We start from the raw sequence: 12,947 nt of genomic DNA, 5'->3' as shown, positions 1-12,947 counted from the left end.
AAAAAAAAAAAAAAAAAAAAAAAAGAATGTTTCAAACAGTTAGCATTTTTCTAAGTATTAAGTAATTAACATTTGCCTAAAGAATTACACATTAGATGAATAATGTAAAAATAAAGTGTTTAAGAAGTTAAATGTCTCCAAACATTAAACAGTGCTTGAGATTGGGCATGATGGGTCATGGCTGTAATCCTAGCACTTTGGGAGGCTGAGGCGGGTTGATTGCTTGAGTACAGGAGTTCAAGACCAGCCTGAGAAACATGGTAAAACCCCGTTTCTACAAAAAAGTACATAAAATTAGTCAGGTGATATGGTTTGACTGTGTCCCCACCCAAATCTCATCTTGAATTGTAGCTCCCATAATTCCCACATGTTGTGGGAGGGACCGGGTGGGAGGTAATTGAATCATGGGGGCAGTTTCCCCCACACTGTTCTCGTGGTAGTGAATAAGTCTCAAGAGACTTGATGGTTTTATAAGGGGTTTCCTCTTTTGCTTGACTCTCATTTGCTCTTACCTGCCACCACATAAGACATGGCTTTCACCCTCTGCCATGATTGTGAGGCCTCCCAGCCACATGGAACTGTGAGTCCATTAAACCTCTTTGTCTTCATTAATTACCCAGTCTCGAGTAAGTCCTTATCAGCAATGTGAAAATAGACTAATACAGTAAATTGGTACTAGTAGAGTGGGGCACTGCTATAAAGATACCCGAAAATTTGAAAGCAACTTTGGAATTGGGTAACACGCAGAGGATGGAACAGTTTGGAAGCCTCAGAAGAAGATAGGAAAATGTAGGAATGTTTGGAACTTCCTAGAGACTTGCTGAATGGCTTTGACCAAAATGCTGATAATGATATGGACAATGAACTCTAGGCTGAGGTGGTCTCAGATGGAGATGAGGAAGTTGTTGGGAACTGGAGTAAAGGTGATGCTTGCTATGTTTTAGCAAAGAGACTGGTGGCATTTTGCCCCTGCCCTAGAGATTTGTGGAACTTTGGACTTGTGGGAGATGACTTAAAGTGTCTGGGCCGGGCGCGGTGGCTCACGCCTGTAATCCCAGCACTTTGGAAGGCCAAGGTGGGCGGATCACGAGGTCAGGAGATCAAGACCATCCTGGCTAACACAGTGAAACCCCATCTCTACTAAAAAAGTAAAAAAAAAATTAGCCAAGCGTGGTGGTGGGCGCCTGTAGTCCGAGCTACTCGGGAGGCTGAGGCAGAAGAATGGTGTGAACCCAGGAGGTGGAACTTGCCGTGAGCCAAGATTGCACCACTGCACTCCAGCCTGGGCGACAGAGCAAGACTCCATTTCAAAAAAAATGAAAATAAAAATAAAAATAAAGTATCTGGTGGAAGAAATTTCTAAGCAGCAGAGCTTTCAAGAGGTGGCTTCAGTGCTGTTAAAAGCATTCAGTTTTAAAAGGGAAATATAACACAAAAGTTCAGAAAATTTGCAGCCTGACCATGCAACAGAAAAGAAAAACCCATTTTCTGAGGAGAAATTCAAGAAATTTGCATAAGTAACCAGGAGTCGAATGTTAATCGCCAAGACAATGGGGAAAATGTCTCCAGGACATGTCAGAGACCTTTGTAGCAGCCCTTCCCATCACAGGCCCAGAGGCCTAGGAGGAAAAAATGGTTTCATGGGCTCCCCCTGCTGTGTGCAGCTTAGAGACTTGGTGCCCTGCATCCCAGCTGCTCCATCCATGGCTAAAAGGAGCCAAGGTACAGCTTAGGACGTGGCTTCAGAGGATGCAAGCCTCAAGCCTTGGTAGCTCCCATGTGGTGTTGAGCCTGTGGGTGCACAGAATTCAAGAATTGAGGTTTGGGAACCTCCACCTAGATTTCAGAAAATGTATGGAAATATCTGGATTTGGACCAGGCAAAAGTTTACTGCAGGAGCAGAGAACCTCTGGTAGGGCAATGCTGAAGGGAAATGTGGGGTTGAAGACCCCACACTGAGACCCACTAGGGTACTGCCTAGTGGAGCTGCGAGAAGAGGACCAAGGTCCTCCAGACTCCAGAATGGTAGATACACCAACAGCTTGGACCATGCACCTGGAAGAGCTACAGACACTCAACACCAGTCTGTGAAAGCAGCCAGGAGGGAGGCTGTACCCTGCAAAGCCACAGAGCTGCAGCTGCCCAAGACCATGGGAACCCACTGCCTACATCAGCGTGACCTGGATGTTAGACATGGAGTCAAAGGAGATTATTTTGGAATTTTAAGATTTGACTGTCCTGCTGGATTTCAGACTTTCATGGGGCCTTTAGCCCCTTTGTTTTGGCCAACTTCTCCCATTTGGAATGGGTGTATTTATCCAATGGCTGTACCCCAATTGTATCTAGGAAGTAACTAACTTGCTTTTGATTTTACAGGCTCATAGGAAGAAGGGAATTGCCTTGTCTCAGGCGAGATTTTGGACTGTGGACTTTTGAGCTAATGCTGATATAAGTAGACTTTGGGGAACTGTTGGGAAGGCATGATTGGTTCTGAAATGTGAGCACATGAGATTTGGGAGGGGCCAAGAGCAGAATGATATGGTTTGGCTGTGTCCCTACCCAAATCTCATTTTGAATTGTAGCTTTCGTAATTCCCATGTATTGTGGAAGGGGCCCCAGTCAGAGGTAATTGAATCATGGGGACAGTTTCCCCCATACTCTTCTTGTGGTAGTGAATAAGTCTCACGAGATCTAAGACATGCCTTTCACCTTCTGCCATGATTGTGAGGCCTCTCCAGCCACGTGGAACAGTGAGTCCACTGAACCTCTTTTTCTTTATAAATTACCCAGTCTCAGATATGTCTTTATCAGCAACGTGAAAACAGACTAATACACCAGGCATCATGGCTCCTGCCTGTAGTCCCAGCTACTTGGGAGGTTGAGGTTGGAGGATTGCTTGAGCATGGGAGGCAGAGGTTGCAGTGACCCGAGTATGCACCACTGCACTCCATCCTGGGTGACAGAGTGAGACCCTGTCTCAAAAAATAAAAAATAAAAAATAAAAAAAATTGCTTGAAATGTTAATAACGTCTCTAAGGATTTGATTAAATCACAATAGTACCTTAAGTGTTCTTAAATTCTTTCAAAGTAGGAAAATTTTAAATAAAACATTCAAAAATTGTAAAGCTATCTTACACTACAAGGATCTACAAATAGAATCAATTCTGTGGACAGTTACAGCTGACAGTAGACAGATAATTATAGATGGAGGTGGATTTAGAGGAAGGCAAAATGAATTAACGTACTTGATATCTGGGAACTAAGGGTCCTAAAAACAAGACCCTCACAGGGGAGCAACAAAGAGAGAGCCGTTTATTCTCTGCCAACAACATGGTCAGTCTACATTGAGACTGCCCTGCCTTTCGTTGTTTTGTGTCAAAGACACTTAGATTGGTCCAGAGAAAAAAGGAACAAAGCATCAATGTTGTGATGTGTGGGGCAAAGCAAGAACTAGATGGTCTAAGGACAAGCAGGGCTGGAGAATTACCTTCTGCTCATCCAAGTTACAAGGAAAACAGAGGTTTTGGGCGAGCGTCCAAGGACAATCACAGACTCAAGACAAATGACAAGCGGACAGCATCATTACGGGCTGAGAATTCTTGGTGTAGAGGTTGAAAAACGGATCTTAAACCTTTACGGGACACTGACACACAGAGAGGTCAAACCCGCGCCCAGGATCCACATCAGTGAGAGGCTGAGCTGGGAAGGTAACCCGGAGCTCCAGGCATCGGCTCCTCCACCTACACCTGCCCTACCCGGTGCGTTTTCTCCTTCGTGCTCCCTGCTGGTGTTGCCTTCTGGAACCTCGGCAGTTTCTGCTTTCACGCCTCCAGGGTTTAGTCTCCGGGGCTGCTTAGGTGGGCGCCAGGAACTGGGAATCCCTAACGCTGAACAACCCGGTGGGCGACTCCACCACTGCTACGGAGCCCTTGGAAACCCGCTGCAGCCGCGCTACTCCACTTCCAGGCGCCCCGCGCCGCGGCGCTTGGCCGTTGCCATGGAGACTGGTAATGTCCCCGCCTCCACGCCGAAAAGCAGGCAGGAACCACATAACCCAGAAGGCTGTGCGCAAGTGTCCGCGCGCGTATTGGGCCAATGTGAGCTCTGGGGGCTGGACTTCCGGCGCTGCGACTGTCACTTGGCTGCTCGCGTCAGGCCACACCGGTGGTCTGGGCTGTGGCGCGCGGGTTGGGGCCCGAGACTGGCGGCGAGGAAGGTACTGACCGCGAACAGCTGGCCGCGCCCCCAAGCCTCGGTATCTTCGAGTATGACGTGGGCGGCCTGGGGGCGGTCGGGCCCCGGCGGGAACCACGCATTCTCCCGCCTTGCGGAAGCCCCGGAGGCAGCGCACTGGGCATTCTGCGCCCATGACTGCGGGGGAGGCTGAGACGCGGGGCAGCCGCGGGACGCTGCGGACGGGGATGGCGGTGCCGGGTGGTCCACGCCTCTCTCCCCGCCCAGCTGCGGGATTCGGTGGCAGCGCTGACAGACCCGCGTCGGGGAGGCAGGGGAGCCCCTGCTCCCTCAGACCGCGCCCCCACGGAGGGAGGCCGCTTCCTAGACCTCGCCTCGTCGTCTTCCTCTCCCCCGCTCTGGGGGGTTGCGGGGGTCAATGCAAACCCCTGTGTCCAGGGCACGGTGGGCTCCCGACTCTCCGGCAGTCAGGGGGCTGAGGTCCTGAAGGAAGCTCCGAGGGTGAGAGTCTTCGTATGCAAAACCTGGAGGGGAGCCGGAGGCCCAGGCGCTCTGGGCCTGAGCGCTCATCGATGTGGAGCTGGGGGAGAGGGGACCGTGTGTGGCTGCAGATAGAGGCGAGGAGGTGGCTTTATCTCGAGGGCGGTCTGGGAGACAGAAGTTTTGAAACAGAATCAGGACATCCTCTGAGCTGGGACTTTAAAAACGTTCCCACCGTTTGTTGCGTGGAGAACAGAACCATGCAGGGGTGTTGGCATGAAAGGGAAGAACCGACTGCCACAGTCTGGGCAGCAGTGGAGGTGAGCGGCCAGGTGAATTCTGGTGGATCTGCGGATGCATCAGGTGTGGGCTGTTTGAAGAACGAACTGCTCCATGTTGTTCAGCCTGAGCGCCTGGAAGAAGGGAGCTGCTGTAGACAGAAAGGAGACTTGAAGGGAAAGCAGGTTTCCTTCAGGGGAAAGATCAGGGGTCTGGGATGTTCCAGGTTGGTCATGTCACTGGACCTGACGTTGTTGGTGTGTTGGTGTCCTGGGCTGAGGACAGGGCCTATGAACTGGACTGAGGAAGGTGATGAACCGATGAGCAGTCAGGCGTGGGCAGTTACAGCTTGAGGGTAAGAAAAACTGGCTGGGGTGCCTGAGGCTATCAGGGGAGGAGTTCGGCAGGTGACTGAGTAGGAGAGGGTGGCGGCAATGTGGGAAAGAAATTGAGGGGGCGCCGAGATCAGGACCATCCTCGCTCACATGGTGAAACCCCGTCTCTATTAAAAATACAAAAAAATTAGCCGGGTGTGGTGGCAGGTGCCTGTGGTCCTAGCTACTTGGGAGGCTGAGGCAGGAGAATGGAGTGAACCCATGAGGCAGAGCTTGCAGTGAGCCGAGATCGCGCCACTGCACTCCAGCCTGGGAGACAGAGCAAGACTCCGTCTCAAAAAAAAAGAAGAAATTGAGGGGGCGCCATGTGGAGGGAGGAAGGGATTGAGTTCTTCTGTGTTCACGGGTTCTTGGGGCTCCTCCCCTATGACGACTGGTGGGGATCATCCAGTCCCTCAGGCTGGATGAGCAGCCTGGAAATGTCAGGCAAGCACAGCAGGGGAAGGTCTCAGTCATGGGCATGCCTGGGGTGTCCACAGCTGGGACTTACACCGTTACTTATTACAAAAGCAAGAAGGGCCATGGGGAGGGTCCTGAATGGTCATGCTGAGTCATGAGTGGATATTTGTGGCTGCCCTTGGTGTGGCGGCTAAGGGCCCAGCCAGGGCTTGCTCTAGCCCGCTTGTGTAGGGGTGGCCAGTGGGGAAGTCAAGAAGCCATCTGGGGCCTGGATCAGGAGGGCAGAGGGGAAGGGTCCCAGACAGGTGAGGGAAGTGCCACCTGAATATAACCCCGGGGTGGAACCCAGGGAAGGTGGGACACCAGGGGAGGTGACTGTTGGTATGGGGAGCTTGGCCCTGGCTCACAGCCATACCTTAGACCATGCCTACCTCCACCTCCCTGCTATTTTAGGATCTGATGGCCTTCGAGGATGTGGCTGTGTACTTCTCCCAGGAGGAGTGGGGGCTCCTGGACACAGCGCAAAGGGCCCTGTACCGCCATGTGATGCTGGACAACTTCACACTTGTGACCTCACTTGGTAAGACCCTGGGTGCTCCATGAAAAGTGCACTTGGTCACCATCTGACCTGCCAGGACTGCCTCTTCACTTCCCTCCTGATTGATGAGCAGGATCAAATCTTCTGGCTGGGGCCATGTGGAGCAGGGGTCTGGTCCTGTAGACATGCAGTTTGGTTGGGTCAACCACTCCCTGCGGCCCTGTCCAGCCATGGCCTCTCCCATGCCTGGGCTCAGTCCCCTTCCTTTGGTGCTCTGGGCACAGTTGCTGCTCTGAGGACGCATGAGCTATTCCTATGAGCCCCTTGCCCTGTGCCATCTTTAGATTCTCCCAGTTGCACAGATAACTGTCTATTTCCATGAAGCCCTGACTCCTGCTCTCTGTTGGGAGGTGGGCTGTCTTCACCTGGGGCTCCTCCTTACAGGACTCTCCACCTCCCGACCTCATGTGGTCATCCAGCTTGAGCGTGGCGAGGAGCCCTGGGTTCCCAGTGGAAAGGACATGACCCTGGCCAGGAACACCTACAGGAGGCTCAATGCTGGTGAGTGGGAGCTCAGGGTGGGGTGAACTCAGGACCAACCTGTGGCCAAGCCCGTGTCCCTGCATTTCTAACTCTGGAAACACATCCTCCTCTCCTGCCTCCCACTTGACTCCCTTCTCTTCCATCATCCGCCTCTCCTGGAGGCTGCTGCCTTAGTAGGTGCCCTTGAAGGGAGAGCTCCAAGGGCACAGGAGCTGGGTTCACACAGAAGGGCCTACCCTCAGCTGGGCTGTGTGGCCTTGAACCCTCCACTACTAGCGGCCATTACTGATAGGTCATTTATTTATCCCATCATTCATCTTTGTATTCATCAAATGTTTGTTGAGGGCATGCAGGCACTGTAGACACAGCCTTGACCAGGACACTCATGGTCCTGCCTTCGTGGGGCTGATGGTGCCAGGGGAGAGGCAGTGAGTAAGTAGGGTTCAGGAGTACAGTCTAGAGCATTGGATGGAGGTCATTGCAAGAGCAGGTTTGGGAGTGGGTGCCTGAGACAGGGCACCAAGGGAGAAGGCAGTGAGCTATGGAAAGGGAGGGGGTGGAACAGCCAGTGTGGAGACCTGGGTGGCATGCAGCAGCTGCTCAGTTTTTCTCAGCTTCACATCCTGGGTGTCTGGGGGCTGCCACCTTGATCATGGGAGTCCCCACTGCAGTCAGTGCCATACGTGTCAGGGCAGATACTTCCTCAAAACCCCAGCCCCTCCTGCAGGGCCGGCCTCACCTCTACTTTTCCCCTAAGCTTTTGTGTCAGCTCCCGGGTTCCTTCTTGCCTTTTCTCTCAGCCTGCCCTAGTCCTCTCCTAATCAGGATGCCCCTGGCAACCACCGTTTCTCTGCCTTTAGGTTCCTGGAATTTGGCAGAGGATGGAGATGTTTCTGGAGAATGGCCACCAGCTTTCCCAGATACCCCACCTGGGATGACTACTAGCGTCTTCCCAGTTGCCGGTGCCTGCCACAGTGTAAAAAGCCTGCAGCGACAACGGGGTGCCTCCCCATGTCGGGAGAGAAAACCCACAGGGGTGTCGGTGATCTACTGGGAGAGACTCCTGCTAGGCTCGGGCAGTGACCAGGCCAGCATCAGCCTGCAACTGACCTCACCACTCAGGGCCCCCAAGAGCAGCCGGCCTAGGAAAACGGACCTCACAGAGCACCTGGTGCCTGGGGAGGCAGCCCAGGACGCCTGGCGGCCAGAAGCTATGTGCCGGAGGTCCCTGGCGGGAGAGCCTTCGGGGAATGCCCGGGACCCTGAAGGCCGTCAGTGGGCTGGCGGGGATCGCCAGAATGGGTGCCGCGCTTGGCAGCGAGCCTCAGAGACTCCTCGGTGGCCAGGAGCCCTCGACCTGGGATGAGCTGGGCCGCAGGGCTCTCCCCGCTGGGGGATGGAAGTCTCTTCGAATGGCAGGGCCGTGCAGCAAAGTGCTTCGTGAAGAGCTCCTACCCTCCTAAGCACCTACGCACCCACACCGGGGAGCGGCCCTACGGAGTGCGCCCAGTGCGGCAAGGCCTTCAGCCAGACGTCGGCAGGGGCTGACGCCGGCACCAGCCGCCATCCACAGCGGCGAGACGCCCCTACGCTCTGCCCCCGTGGCGGCAAGGCCTCCGCGCACAGCTCCTCACTGGCTTGCGGCACCAGCGCCATGCCACACGGCGGAGAAGTCCTTCAGCTGCTCCGAGTGCGGCAAGGGCCTCAGCCACGGGCTCCAACCTCAGGGCCAGCACCGGCAAGATCCACGCTGGGCGCGGGCGTCCCTATGGCCGTGCCGCACAGGATGGTTGGGCCCGCCGCTTCTGGGCCCGCCAACTCGCACCTGCATCAGCCACGAGCGTACGACACGGGCGGAGAAGCCCTTCGCTGTGTGCGCTCTGCGATGGGCGCCCGCTTCAGCCAGGGCTCCTCGCTCTTTTCTTTGCCACCAGCGCGTGCACACAGCGCGGGGAGAAGCCCTTGACCTGCACCGTGCGGCCCGCTCCTTTAGCCGCAGCTTTAGCCGCAGCTCCAACCTCACCCAGCACCAGCTCCTGCACACGGGCGAGCGGCCCTTCCGCTGTGGGGACTGTGGCAAGGGTTTCGCCAAGGGCGCTGTGCTGCTGAGCCACCGGCGCATTCACACGGGCGAGAAGCCCTTCGTGTGCACGCAGTGTGGCCGCGCCTTCCGTGAGCGCCCAGCCCTCCTGCACCACCAGAGGATCCACACCACAGAGAAGACCCATGCGGCAGCACCAGACTGCACCCCCGGGCCAGGTTTCCTTCAGGGGCGTCATCGGAAGGTGCGCCGGGGAGGGATGCCAAGCCCAGTCCTGAAGCCAGCGAAGGTCTGAGGTCCTAGGTCGCAGCCCCACCCTTTCCTGGCCTTCTGTGAATCCCTTCCACAGCTAAAGGGTCCGTGTGTTCTTCAGATCCACGATGGGAAAAAACCCTGTGCCTGAGAGTCAGGGACGAGGGAGACCCTTTGGCTGTGGTTCCATTTGCAGGTGGGGACAGGATTTGCCAGTTTAGCCATAGCTCACACCTCCATCCCCAAAGAGGTAACACTGCAGAAACATCAGAGGGAGGACATGTCAGCTGGAACTGTGGTGGGGCTGAGGTTGCAGTTGGGGCCATAGGAGGCCGACAAAGGCAGCACTGCATGGTGGTGCTACTTCATGTGTTACGAGAGTGGATGCTGAGCTGAGGGGGATGCGGACATGGGGTAGGGGTGGCCCAGAGAAACTTACCACATCTGCATACAAACTGGCTGCTGGACGGACTCTGAGGACATTTTCCCCCTGAGGCCTCTGTTCAAGGCTTCCTGGAAGCCCTCTCAGCAGACAGGAGACTACCAGGGACTGGGGATCAGGGTGTGGCCTGTGAGTGTCAGCTTCCTCCTCTGGGAAACAGAAACGCTTTGGGTCAACTCAGCGTCATGTTTGCAGATGCTGGGTGAGTTCCTAATGAGAGTCAATGTGTGCTCAGCTCCTGGGCTGTGCTCTGGTCAGCCACGTGTGAGGGCCCGGCCTGTGGTCACACACACAGCCGACTCAGGAGAGGGATGCCCGTGGTTCTCAGCACTGGAAGGACAAATCTAGGATGAAGGCTTTCCAGTGGCACTCGTTCAGGTTTTTGTCCAAGTCTCAGCTTGGCCAATGCCTGTCACTGACTCGTTTACCAAAGTCGATGTGAGGAGCAGACTTTACACCTGTGGGGACAGTGATAGCTTCAGAGCAGATAAGGTGGAGCTGCTCATTTCCGCTGGGTTTGGTGGCCATTCCCCACCCCCACCCCCTCTATCTAACCTTTCCCTTGTTATGCCTCCTCAATTAGTGGCTGGACAGCGCTGCATAGGAAGGACTTGCCATTACCTAAGGCAATGTGTGACTGCCCCACCCCAGTGTGATGGGCCTGTATGGCAGAGACAAAAGGGTAGACTGGGGGTCATTTACTTCCTGTGGCCTTCAGCCTACTAGGCCCCATCCCTACCTGGGACCTCACCTCCGAGGAAATTAATGGTCTTTTCAATGGGGGAGAAAAAAAAACAACTAGCATGTGCAATTTAAAATAGATGTAGTTTCCTTTACAGCCGTGTGGACCTCCACGGGTCTGTATTCCAGGGCATGGTTCAGTTGTTTGTTTTTGAGACAGAGTCTCAAGGCAACTCTTGTTGCCCAGGGTGGAGTGCAATGGCGCAATCTCAGCTCACCACAACCTCCATCTCCCAGGTTCAAGCGATTCTCCTGCCTCAGCCTCCTGAGTAGCTGGGATTACAGGCACCCGCCACCATGCCCAGCTAATTTTGTATTTTTAGTAGAGACAGGGTTTCACCATGTTGGGCCAGGCTGGTCTCAAACTCCTGACCTCAAGTGATCAGCCCACCTTGGCCTCCCAAAGTGCTGGGATTAGGGGCATGAACCACTGTGTTTGTTTTTTGATACAGCATTTCAGTCTGTCGCCCAGGCTGGAGTGCAGTGGAGTGACTCCCTTTTGCCTCCTGGGTTCAAGGCATTCTCCTGCCTCAGCCAATCCAGTAAGCTGGGATTACAGGCTTGCGCCACCACACCTGGCTAATTTTTATATTTTTAGTAGAGACGGGGTTTCACCATGTTGGCCAGGTTGGTCTCAAACTCCCGACCTCAAGTGATCGACCCACCTCGGCCTCCCAAAGTGCTGGGATTACAGGCGTGACCCACCACACCTGCCTACATACCATGATTTTAAAGTTGCAGCTGTTTCCTATTGCTTGTAACTCAGTCTTGTTTTTTCAATGGTAACCAATTTCTGTTTCAAACTGAAAGGTGCATGAGGGTGAGTTCTTGTATTAGTCTGTTTTGTGTCATTATAAAGGAACACCTAAGGCTGGGTAATTTATAAAGAAAAGAGGATTAATTGGCTCATGGTTCTGCAGGATGTACAGTCACGGCACCAGCGTCTGCATGGCTTTTGGTGGGACCTCAGGAAGCTTGCAATCATGATGGAACATGAAGGAAGAGCTGGCATATCACATGGCAAGACAGGAAGCAAGAGAGAGAAGGGGGAAGTGTCACTTTTTTTTTTTGAGAAGGAGTCTTGCTCTGTCGCCCAGAGTGGAGTGCAGTGGCACGATCTCAGCTCATTGCTACCTCCGCCTCCCGGGTTCACGCTATTCTCCTGCCTCAGTCTCCCGAGTAGCTCAGACTACAGGTGCCCACCACCACATCTGGCTAATTTTTTGTATTTTTAGTAGAGACGGGTGTTAGCCAGGATGGTCTCGATCTCCTGACTTCATGATCCACCTGCCTCGGCCTCCCAAACTGCTGGGATTACAGGTGTGAGCCACCGTACCCAGCCAATTGTAAGCTTCTAGAGAACCTCGCAAGAAGCAGATTCGGAAGCCATGCTTGTACAGCCCTCAGAACAGTGATCCAATTAAAGCTCTTTTCTTCATAAATTACACAGCCTCAGGTATTTCTTTATAGTAATGCAGGAATGGCCTAATATACCTCATGATCCAACACCTCCCACGAGGCCCCACCTCCAACATTGGAGATCACATTTCAACATGAGATTTGGAGGAGGCACACATCCACACCATATCAGTTCTCTTGTCCCTAAGTGAAGAGGCATTTGCTCCCTCTGAACCCAATTCTAGGTGACTAGAGATTTCTGAAGGTGTCGGGATGTTTGTTCATGATGTGTAGTGGCCTCATAGGGTCTCCCTACTTCTTCCTCAAGAAGAACACCTTCAGGGACTTTCAGCTCAGCCAGAAGGTTCACATAAAGGTTGGTCATCTGGCACCCTGAGCACTCTGCCAACACAGGTGATCATAGATTCCAAGACACATCAAAGAGTAAATCACGACTCACTGGTGACTCCTTGAAGAGTGATGCTCACAAAGCAACACACGTCGTCTGAATACACTGTACTAACCTTGGTCACTTTTGAAAAGGTATTTCTACAATTATGGGAAACTGCTCATCAAAACTGAGCTTTCCTTTGAGGAGCAAACCACCCACCCTTCGAAACATCACCTGGATGTGTGTATAATACCTGTGGAGCTCCAATTTGCAAATACTTAGGTAAATGGACCCAGGTCACTCGAGATGACCCTAAAACGCAGTGGCCAAAATGGAGATCTTTTGAAATTCCTAAATTAATATATTTGTGTGCAAAATAGGAAACTAATATGTTTGTTCTAAAATCAGGCAAATTGGATGGGAGCCCTACTTTCTGTTTGTGCAGGCTATACTCTGATAATATTTAAAGGTTTTTTAAAAAGAGCTCTATAGGCCAGGCTCAGTGGCTCATGCCTGTAATCCCAGCGCTTTGGGAGGCCAAGGCGGGCGGATCACCTGAGGTCAGGAGTTCGAGACCAGCCTGATCAACATGGCAAAATCCCATCTCTACTAAAAATACAAAAATTAGCCAGGCATGGTGGCGTGCACCTGTAGTTCCAGCTACTTGGGAGGCTGAGGCAGGAGAAGCACTTGAACCTGGGAGGCAGAGGTTGCAGTGAACTATCAAACTACAGCAAACTCCAGCCTGGGTGACAGAGTAAGAGTCCGTCACAAGAGTAAGTAAATAAAATGAACTCTTTGGTCAGATGTCAGCTTAATTAAAAGCTGATATTCAGGCTTTTTTTTTTTTTTTT

General features: G+C 53.0%; 1 pseudogene across 1 annotated transcript; it reads left to right on the top strand.

Annotated features, from left to right (window-relative positions):
* The first annotated feature begins 4,106 nt into the window (after window positions 1-4,106).
* On the top strand, window positions 4,107-10,377 carry LOC108514370 (zinc finger protein 324B-like; annotated as a pseudogene). Its single transcript, XR_001881202.1, has 4 exons — window positions 4,107-4,216; window positions 6,201-6,327; window positions 6,730-6,846; window positions 7,689-10,377. The product of XR_001881202.1 is annotated as a zinc finger protein 324B-like (transcript).
* The last annotated feature ends 2,570 nt before the right edge of the window (window positions 10,378-12,947 follow it).

The sequence above is a fragment of the Rhinopithecus bieti genome, unplaced genomic scaffold (genome assembly GCF_001698545.2).
Source record: "Rhinopithecus bieti isolate Rb0 unplaced genomic scaffold, ASM169854v2 scaffold_32008, whole genome shotgun sequence".
NCBI classification, from domain to species: Eukaryota; Metazoa; Chordata; class Mammalia; order Primates; family Cercopithecidae; genus Rhinopithecus; species Rhinopithecus bieti.
The sequence above is the reverse complement of the archived record's forward strand: the minus strand, read 5'-3'. Positions and strand labels throughout refer to the sequence as shown.